This window comes from Canis lupus, chromosome 3, assembly GCF_003254725.2.
Source record: "Canis lupus dingo isolate Sandy chromosome 3, ASM325472v2, whole genome shotgun sequence".
NCBI classification, from domain to species: Eukaryota; Metazoa; Chordata; class Mammalia; order Carnivora; family Canidae; genus Canis; species Canis lupus.
Window position 1 is genome coordinate 39,951,668 of NC_064245.1, and position 9,874 is coordinate 39,961,541.

The 9,874-nt window shown below is 46.6% G+C and overlaps 1 pseudogene; it reads right to left on the reverse strand.

The window, feature by feature from the left end:
• Positions 1 to 224: 224 nt before the first annotated feature.
• Positions 225 to 9,309, reverse strand: LOC112653976 (ADP-ribosylation factor 1-like; annotated as a pseudogene).
• Positions 9,310 to 9,874: the final 565 nt, after the last annotated feature.

Here is a 9,874-nt window from a genome sequence, read left to right on the forward strand (position 1 = left end):
AAGGCAGATGCTCAACCACTGAGCCACCCAGGTGTCTCTGTATTCCTTTGGTTATAAGCACATCACAAGCACCCCCAGATTCGAGGTAGGGGGAACAGACACCCTTCTCCTCCTTGACTTGAGGGAGGCATGTCAAGCTCAGTTGTACTAAAGCACACGGGATAGGAGATGCTATTGTGACCATCTTGGGTCATAGTGGGATACACTGCTCATTGGTTTTCCTCTCACTCGGCCCCAGCCACGGTATCTGCACCGATGGCCTTGACCGGGCCTCTGCCATGTTTCTTCCCCCCCGACCAGCGGTGGGCCAGCTCCTCCACTGGCCTGTTAGTGAGCCAACCACACGGTACGGGGCAGCTCCCTGCACCTCTGCCTTTCTCACCGTGGCTGGGCTAAGGAGGCATGTTCAGGGTTCACTGGAGCTCAGAGGGCCATTTGATTTAGTGGGGGAACCCTGAGAGCCTGGGCTCACTCACCTCCCTCAGTATCTGCGGCCGTTCGTGTGGCTTTGGGGCTTGTTTTTCTTGGCTCTAACCTGCAGCTCTGGAATGAGGGGAGCCAGCAAAGCCTCACCCTGGAGCCAAGCGGCCTGGGGCCGACGAGCCCCCCAGTGGCCCAGAGGTTCCTCTGTGGATGGCTGCCCCTCCGTGGCTGTGGTTCAGGAGTCTTGGGACAGAGCCCTTGACCTGCCCCTTCCTATTTGTGTAAAGCTTATTTTTTGTGGTGTGCAGTGTCTGTGGGACTGAGGTGGAGTGAATGGCAGAGGTGCTTCCTGCTGCCTCTGGGGGCTCAGAAGTCGTGGACAGTGAAAGGAGAGTAGGTCACAGCTGTGAGAATTGTGGGATCTTTGGAGTTTCAGAAGCTACTTTTTCCAGAGACTCTCGCAGGAATAGTTTTCTCTGGATTTTTCAAACCAACCCCCTGCACTCTTTTTGTCTGTTCCCCACGTGTGGCTGACCCTCAGACCTGAGCAATCCCCGGAGTGGACACAGGGCCCGACTCAGGCCTGCACCTGGCCTTGGGCGACACGCCAGCGATGGAAACGTGTGTGTCTGTCTGTGCACACGCACGCACGCAGACAGACCCACACATTATGTGCACACGCACGCCTCTCTCATGCCACACACTACATGCGTCCATAGCACACATATACCACATACACTTATGTACACATACCACATTCTACAGGCACCTATACCACACACCACTCACACACCATACACCACACACATACACACCCAAATATCACACGTATTCATGCCACACACCACATGCCACATACACACCCACACCTCCACACTCACATCACACACACACATCCCTATTATCACAAATGTACCCATACCACACACACCCCAGACAATCATACCCATACATCCACATACCATACCCATACTGTACACAGACACCACATATGCCAGGCACACCACACATACATGCACACACATATGCCACACGTGCACACACCACTACACATACCACTCATGCACACAACACCACACATGTACACTATACATACATAAGGACACACACCACACATCACACTATACATCACATGTACACCCTCACCCTTCACACTCACACATGCACACACACTATACCACACACACACACAGCACACACATGTACACCATACATTCCCACACATGGGGACTCACACGACATACCACATATACACCCACACACTCCACACTTCTACACATGCACACACACCTCACATACTCAGAGAAAAGACTCTTCACAAGCCCATGGCACCTACAGAAAAGCCAAGTCACATTCCTAAAAATTTCTATTGCACAGAGAAAGTAGAATGTTGATTACGATGTTCCAAGAAGTCCAGAAGAGAGAACGGCCCCGCCTCTCCCACAGCTGGCTCTCCCCTGGCATGCCAGGGCTCCTCTGGGCCTGCGCCCACCCCAGCAGCTTGAGTGTCTGTATTTACATACGTCCACACACAGCCACAGGGTTCCTTCTTCCCCAGATGGAATCATACTTGGGAATACTTGGTAAAGTAAACTCATCAAGCCCACAAACTCTCCTCAGAGGGCCAGGAGCCCAGAGGCATCCATTTCTCATCAGACCTCGCTGAGGCGGGGAGGGCAGGGGCCAGGCCTCCTGGAGCAGGGCGCCCTCTGGCCGCGGGTGGGGAAACCACAGTCTGGAACTTGCAGTGGGAGCTGGTGGCCGTAAGGAAAGGGGGTGGGGGGAGAGGCGGGGTCAACCTCTTCCTCCCCTGGGCTCCAGGGAGGGAGAAGAGCTCTTAAGATTTGGGAAACAGCATATCCTTTGGCCAAGCACTCAGCAGCTGGCCACCATGGTCAGCCGAGTTCTTTCTTGGCTGTGGAAGAGGCAGACCCAGCCCCTGGCTTACCCGAGGTGTTACTGGCACCATCTGGAGGCTCCTCACCACGCGGGGCCGACTGACTTTCTGAGAGGGCCCACATCAGGAAGTGCACGCTTATGGGGTACGGGGGAAGCCTCTGCACCCCAACCTCTCTCCTGCCCTGGCTCAGAGTCCACCTGCCCGTTTCCCTTGAACACATAGGTCCTGGCCCCTGACCTCTGGGCAATCCATTCCTCCTGGTCCTGAAGGGAATGTGCAAGAGCCACTGAGCTGAGAAACTCTCCTGGGCCTTTCAGGGCAATTGTCAGGGACAGGACTTGAACCTGGATCTCTCTGTGTCTCCAAAACCCTCACTTGCCACCACCTTGGGGAATAGCCACTCCCTTGGTCTTCAGCAACCCTGACAGGGAAGTTTGGGGTGAAAACTCTGGGCATTCATTTGGCTTTTGGAGTTTAGAGAGGCTAACTACAGGACCAGGCAGAGACCTTTAGCCATCCCTTCCCTGAGCTCAAGTTCTTGGGTTTCTCTGTTCTGAGGCCTCCTCCTCCCCACCCGTCTGACTTCGTCACCCTGGGACTGAGTGGTGTGCTGAGCCCTCACTGTGGGTTCTCTGCCACTGCCCAGGAGGCAGGTGGGACAGAGCTGGAGGTCCCAGGAGCGAGGGGCTGCCGTGGTGCCGCCAGGTGGTAGGAGGGAAGGCCTAGTTTTCCGACTCTGGCCCCAGCTGCTGCTCACCACGCAGCCGAATTCAGTGTGACTCTGCTCTCTGCATGCAGACCTCTGAGACCTCGGAACATAGCAGTGGATGGATGCAAGGGAAACCGCTAGCAGGGCAACTTCAAGGCCAGGGTTTGGGGGATGGGTGGCCCAGTGGCTGGAAGGGGCCGGGAGATCACCAGAGGGCCTGGGACTCCCTCCATGGAGGGGATGTCTCCCCCACTGACCAGCAGGCTGAGCTCTAGCCCACACTCTGCTCCACCGGAGGCAATGAACACCTAGCATGCTTTAGATACAATTTAAGCCATTTTAGTAAATAAAATCCAGATAAAATGTTAATTCACTTCCACTTCTTGAATGCGGCTGGTTGGAGGCCGCACAGACCTATCCAGCTCTTGCAGAGGTGGAGGTAACTTCTAGCTCCCAGGTGCAGACTGTATCCTCTGCAGAGCTTCCACCCCACCACCCCACCACCCCTCCTCTCCCCGCTCCCTCCCTCCTTCCCTCCACTTCTTCATCCCCTCATCTGCACTGCACCTGGGGAGGAGTTACTCTGCTCTGAGAGCAGAGTTGACACAGGGTGGAACTTGGCTGGCCTTGAAGGCAGAGGATCCATTCCAGACCAGGCCGGTGGGAAAGATGTCACCTTGCCCTGCACAATGCGACAGCACAGCTGGGAGGCCACCTGTGGAGGAAGTGAAGAAGCTGGCTCCCTGTCCTGGCCAGGTGCAGTGGAAGCTGGACCACCAGGCAGAGCTGTCTAGAATCCTCCTGGGCTAGTGTGTACTTGGAGGGGAGAGCAGGATGCGGCTCTCCAGGGCCCGTGGAGACGCGGAGAAGCATCTCCTGGAGCTTCAGAACGTGCCCTGTGCCTTCCCTTTTGATGTTATTTTTTTCCCCCAAATTTACTGAAGTATTATTGGCAATAAAAATTGTGTATATTTGTGGTGAACAACGTGACGTTTTGATACATGTGTCCATTGTGAAATGAATACCATAATCAGGCTAATTGACACCCATCACCTCCAAGTTACCGCATTTTTTTGTGTGGTGAAAACTCTTAAGATTTGTTCTTTTAGCAAATTTCAAGCATGCAGAATATTACTACCTACAGTTACAATGCTGTACATTAGGTCTTCAAAACTTATTATGGAAGGTTTGTACCAGGGGCGAACATCTAGCTGACTTAGTCAAAGGAGCGTGCAACTCTCCATCTTGGGGTTGTGAATTCGGGCCCCAAGCTGGGTGTAGAGATTACTTAAAAATAAAATCTAAAAAAAAAAAAAAAAAAAGAAAGAAAGAAAAAGGAAGAAAGTTTGTACCATTTGACCAACATCTCCCCTTTGCACCAACACCCCAACCCCTGGTAACTACCATTCTACTCTCTATTACTGACTTTGACTTTTGCAGATTGCACATGTGATACCGTGCAGTATTTATCTTTCTGTGCCTGGCTTATTTCACTTTGTCTGATGTCTCCAGGTTCATCCATAGTGTGGCAAATTTCAGGAATTGTTTCTTTTTGAAGGCTGACTAATTTTCCATTGTGTATATGAATCCACACCACATTTTCTTTATCCTTTCATCTGTTGACAGATATTTAGGTTGTTTCCATATAAGTGACTAAGAAGCTGCAATGAACCTGGGAGTACAGATACCTCTTTGAGACAGTGATTTTATTTCCTTTGGCTACATACCTGGAGGTGGGATTGCTGGAGAAGATGGTAATTCTATTTTTAATATTTTGAGGAACCTCTATACTATTTTCTACAATGGCTATACCAATTGAAATTTCTACCAGAAGTGTATAAGGCTTCCCTCTTCTCCACATTCTCACCAATATTTGTTATCTTTTGAGTGTTTTATAATGGCCATACTAACAGGTGCGAGGTGATATTCCATTATTGTTTTGATTTGTACTTCCTAATGATTAATGACATTGAGCAACTTTTCATATATCTGTGGGCCATTTGTATGTTTTTTTGTTTTTTGTTTTTTTTTTACAAAAAATGTCTATTCAGGTTTTTTGCCCATTTTTAAATCAGGTTGTTTGGAGGTTTTTAAAAAATGTTTGTTTTGTTTTGTTTTGTTTTGTTTGCTATTGAGTTGTATGAATTCGTTGTATGTATTTTGGACATTAACCTCTTATTGGATATATGTTCTGCAAATATTTTCTTCCATTCCATAGATTGCTTTTTCACTTTCTTATTGTTTCTTTTCCTGTAAAGAAACTTTTTACTTTGATGTAGTCCCATTTGTTTGTGTTTGCTTTTGTTGCCTTTGAAGTAAAATCCAAGAAACCATTGCCAAGACCAATGTCTTCCCTTATGTTTCTTCTAGAAGTTTCATTGTTTCAGATCTAACATTTAATTCTAAATCCATTTTGAATTGATTTTTTGGGGTATTGTGTGAGACAAAGGTCCAATTTCATTCTTTGCGTGTGGATATTCAATTTTCCCAACACAATTTATTGAAGGGATGATATTTTCCCCGTTGTGTATTCTTGGTGCCTTTTTAAAAGACTAGTTGACCATGTATGGGTGGGCTTATTTCTAGGCTTTTGATTGTATCCCATTGGTCCATCTGTCTGTTTTTATGCCAGTACCATACTGTTTCATTTATTATAGCTTGGTAACATCAAGAAGTTTAATATCAGGAAGGTGACTCCAGCTTTGTTCTTCTTGCTCAAGAATGCTTTGGCTGTTTGGGATCTTTTGTGGTTCCAAGGAAATTTAGGATTATTTTTTCTATTTTTGTGAAAAATGCTATTTGAATCTTGACAAGGTTTGCATTGATTATATAGATCACTTTGTATAGTATTTGCAATATTAATTCTTCCAATCTATGAACATGGGAAATCTTTCCATTTATTTTTGTCTTCAATTTCTTTCACCTATGTTTGTAGTTTTCAGTGTATGGATATTTCACCTCTTTGCTTAAATTTATTCCTCAAGCATTTTTTTTTAGTGCTATTATAAATAAGATTGTTTTCTTAATTCCTTCTTGGGTGAGTTCATTTTCAGTGTATAGAAACACAACTGATATTTCCATGTTGATTCTGTATCCTAAAATCTTACTAAATTTGTTAGTTTAAATAGTTTTTATTTTGTTTTTTTAATGATAATCTGTGAAATTTTATTTAGAGATGCAAACAATGTCTGAACAAATTGCAAGATATATTATTTTTTTTACATTTTTAAAAAATTTAAATTCAATTTGCCAACGTATAGTATAACACCCAGTGCTCATTCCATCAAGTGCCCTTCTCATTGCCTGTCACCCAGTGACTGCCATCCCACCACCCACCTCCCCTTCCACAACCTTTTGTTTCCCGGAGCTAGGAGTCTCTCATGGTTTGTCTCCCTCTCTAATTTTTCCCACTCAGTTCCCTTCCTTTCCTTTGTAATCCCTTTAGTATTCCTTATATTTCATGTATGAGTGAAGCCATATGATGTTTATCCTCCAATTGGCTTATTTCACTCAGCAAAATACCCTCCAGTTCCATCCATGTTGAAGCAAATGGTGGGTATTTGTCATTTCTAATGACTAATATTCCATTGTATACATAGACCACATCTTCTTTATCCATTCATCTGTCGAACAGCATCGTGGCTCCTTCCACAGCTTGACTATTTTTGTTTGTATGGGGAGTCTTTAGGGTTATCAATATATAACATCATGTTATCTGCCAAGGCAATTTTACTTCTTCCTTTTCTATTTGGATCTCTTTATTTCTTTTTCTTGCCTAATCGTTTTGGTTAGGATTTCCAGTACTTTCCAGAAGTGGTGAGTGTGGGATCCTTGTTTTCTTTGTGGTCTTTGAGAAAAAGTTTTTAGCTTTTCACTACTAAGTATGATGTTAGCTATTGGCTTATCATCTGTGATCTTTATGATGTTGAGGTATATTATTTATATATCTAACTCATTGAGAATACCTTTTAGCATGAAAGAATGCTAGAATGACAAGAATGATTGTCAAATGCTTCTATTAAGATGATCATATGATAGTTGTCCTTTATTCTGTTAAATGTGACCTATTGACATTGTATATGTTGAAATATCCTTGCATCCCAGGGATAAATTCGACTTGATTATGGTGTATGGTTCCTTTAATGTGTTTTTAAAATTCACGTTATTTTATTTTGTTGGGGATTTCTGCAGCTATGTTCACCAGAGACATTGATCTCTAATGTTATCTTCTTGCAGTATACTTGTCTGGCTTATGTATAAGGGTCATGTTGGCTTCATAAAATGAGTTTAGAAGTGCTCTCTTCTCTTGAATGTTTTGAAATAATTGGGAAGAACTGGTATTAATTCTTCTTTAAATGTTTGGTAGAATTCACTACTGGATGACTTGTTTGTTGGGAGACTTTTGGTTACTGATTAATCTCTACCCATTATTGATCTGTTCATATTTTTCTATTTCTTCATAATTCAATCTTGGTAGTTTGTGTTTCTAGAAATTTATCCATTTCTTCAAGGTTATCCTATTTGTTGGGGTATAATTGTTCATTGTAGGCACTCATGATCCTTTGTATTTCTGTGGTATCAGTTGTAATCTGTATCCTATTTATTTATTTATTTTAAAAAGAGATTTTATTCTAGTAGCTATAATTACAGTGCTTGTTTGTTGAAATGAAAACTGAAAACAAGTATACAAAACAGTTGATTACCAACCGTGTATTGAAAGCAGTAAGAGGTTCCACGACACCAAATAAATCAATTCTGGGGACTTCCCCAAGATAAAGTTGAACAGCTCCAGCTTCTTCAGTGTTTATCAAAATACAAAAGAAAACAGTAGAGGTTGTCGTTTCGATGCCAAATCTGACCCTTGCAGGCTGAGGGAGTGAAAGCACATGTAGGGGGCTGAGGTGCTGGGATGACTGGCCTGCCCGCCCGCCCGCACTCCTGCGGCTGAGACCCCAGGTGGCCCGGAGCCAGCCAGATGCCCACGCCACCCCCAGGGAGGCCGGGGTCCCTCCGCAGGGTCCGTGGGCGGTGGCGCAGCCCCCAGCCCATCTCCTGGGCGGCCGTGTAGGCACAGGCACAAGCACAAACGCTAGGGGATGCGGCATGACCCGAGACAGAGCGATCACAGGGACCCTATGGTGACTCATTCTGGCCCATCTTCCGTTCCCAACGGGACACAGCCCACCGTGGACTGGCTCTGGCCTCCACTGCAGAACCTAAACTAGGCACGTTTCTCCCTTCTGTGTGTTCAAGTGTTCTCCTTTTCTTGTATTTGTAACGATTTTAAAAATGCACTGAGTTGGGTTTAAAACCAACCACGAGAATGGATCTCAACATAGACCTAAGCCCAGAGGAGGCGCCAGGCTGGTCCACACAGCGACCCCGGAGGCCCGCGTGCCTAAATCCCTTCTCAGTATTGAACTCTGGGTTGATTCTCTTCGTACAATAAAAAAAGCTGAGTAATATTGCATAGGAGCCCCAGAAACTGCCTCGTTGGGAACACAAACTATTACATTAAATAAAAACCCGGCTGCAGGCTGCGGCTGCCGTTGACAGCTGGTGAAGCACCTGCGCCCGACCATGGGGACAGCTCCGGCCTCACCCCACAGGAGGGAAGAGGGTGCAGGGAGGGGGCGAGGGGCCGGGGCGCCTCCCTTCTGGTTCCCGAGATGTTTGCACAGCCAGGCCAGTCCCTCACAGAGCCCGTGCCCGCTGGTGCGCAGGCGGCCTGGGTGTACCGGCTCCTGTGGGCAGGCAGTGCACCCCGGCTGGGTGGTGATCTGGGCCGTGATCTGGGCGGTGATCTGGGCCGTGATCTGGGCGGTGATCTGGGCGGTGATCTGGGCCGTGATCTGGGCCGTGATCGCAGCCGCATTCCGGGCGCTCGGGAGGCCCTGCTGGTTGGCCACGCCAGGAGGGCGGCATCCCCGGCATCCCCGGCATCCCCGCGCTCATCCTCCGCCAGCATCCTCGCGGGCTCCCCACGGCCTCGTTCACGCCTCTCGCTTGTTGCTGTCACCCCCAAAGATGAGACCTTGCGTGTTCTGGAAGCAGTGGCACCACAGAGGCCGCCCATGGCCCCCACGGGGAAGCTGATGTTCTTGTGCTCCAGGGTCCCCACATCGAAGCCTATGGTGGGAATGGGGGTCACGATCTCCCCCGGCTTTAGCTGGTACAGGATGGTGGTCTTCCCTGCAGCATCCGGGCCCACCATGAGAAGGCGCGTTTCTTTTTTGCCAAAAAGGCCCCTGAACAGGTTCGCGAAGGTATTTCCCATGCTGTAGACTGGTGCGAGCAGCTCTGGCCAGAGAAACCCTCGGCGGCCCTGTCAAGGCTACTGCTCCGAGCCAGGCGTTGGTTTCACTTCCACCCCTTTTATTTCTAATTTTATGTATTTGGATATATTTTTTTTAGTCTAGCTTTTGCTTGCCAGTTTTATTTTTTCAAAAAGCAAGTTGACATTCACTGATGTTTCTTACTGTTTTTCTAGTCTCTGTTTCATTTATTTCTGCTCTGATCTTTGTTACTTCCTTCTTTATGCTAACTTTATTTTTTTTTTAGTTTATTATTTTTCTAGTTCCTTGAGGTGTAAAGTTACATTGTATATTTAAAATCTGTTTTCCCTCTTCTTATTGTAGGCATTATCTCTGTAAACGTATCCCTTGGAATTGCTTTTTGCTGTACCCCATAAGTTTCGCTATACAGTGTTGCCATTTTTGTTTGTTTCAAGATATTCTTTGGTTTCCCTTTCAATTTCTTTTTTGATCCAATGGTTGTTCAGGTGTGTGTTGCTTAATTTCCATATATTTGTGATTTTTCCAGTTTTCTTCCTGATATTAATG